Source organism: Triticum aestivum, chromosome 1A (genome assembly GCF_018294505.1).
Source record: "Triticum aestivum cultivar Chinese Spring chromosome 1A, IWGSC CS RefSeq v2.1, whole genome shotgun sequence".
NCBI lineage: Eukaryota > Viridiplantae > Streptophyta > Magnoliopsida > Poales > Poaceae > Triticum > Triticum aestivum.
The window spans coordinates 80,135,359-80,136,479 of record NC_057794.1 but is presented as its reverse complement, the minus strand read 5'-3'; positions in this window follow the sequence as shown (position 1 = coordinate 80,136,479).

Sequence of the window (1,121 nt, the reverse complement as noted above, 5' to 3'; positions counted from 1 at the left end):
TTAAAGCAAGTCACATGAAAAAATTGCATATGAGCCCATAGTTTTGTTATATTTGTGAAATACGTACATATTTGTACGTAAAAAAGGGCATACTCAAAACACGATACATACTACCTAAAAATTAGTATATATACTACCTAATCATTGTTATATACTACATACTACACGTATATACTCTCGGTTTCGATAGATACTACATACAACATACAAAACGCAAGTGGTGGTAACTACCACTGCTTGTAGGAAATATTTGTCATATATATATATATATATATATATATATATATAATACGTCATCGTCATTTTTGCAGAAAAGTCCCTTCGTTTTTTAGAAATCAACCCGCAGTCTATTTTTAGTGAGAATCTGAGTAAACGTTTCGTTTTTGCAAAAACGCCCCTGTATTCATTGGTATTCAACACGCGATCCTTCATTTATAGAAAAAAACGGAGTCCTCTTATCCATAGCGCCCGTTCTGTCGTTCGCCGGCGGCCGCTGTGGCTTGCGCGGGAGGATGGAGGACGCTCACCGGGGCGTGCGCGGCGGAGACGGCTTCTGTCGCGCGGCGAGGTGGAGCAAGGACGGTGGTTGTCGGGCTACATGAGGAGGTAAAGGCGGCCAAGGCAAGGAGGCATAGGCGTCGGCTAGCCAAGAGGCGGCCAGAGCAGAGGAGGATGGGAAGGCAAGGAGGCATGGGCGTCGGCTAGCCAAGGGGCGGACGAAGCAGAGGACGATGGGAGGCGGTCGACCATGGACGCATAGGTGCTCGCAAGCAGGGAGGAGCAGAGGCGACGACGGAGTGGCTCGGGCGCTCGCGCTCGCGCAGTGTCAGAGGTCAAGATTTCCACCACGAGAGAGTGGTCGGTGCTGGTGCTGGACCGCCATGGCCGCTAGCAGTGGTGGAGGAAGGATGACGCCATGGCCGCTGGTCCTGGTGGAGCAGGGGAGCCGGGGGATTCGGCGGCGCGCGGGGGGTCTGGCGATGTGGAACGGGGGGGATCCGCCGGCGACAGTGGTGGAGGGACGCCCGCCATGGCCGCCCGTGTCCTAGTTGAGCAGGGGCTTGGTGGCGCGGGAGAGCGGGCATACCGGCGGTGGGGAGCAGGGGGATCCGGCGACGGTG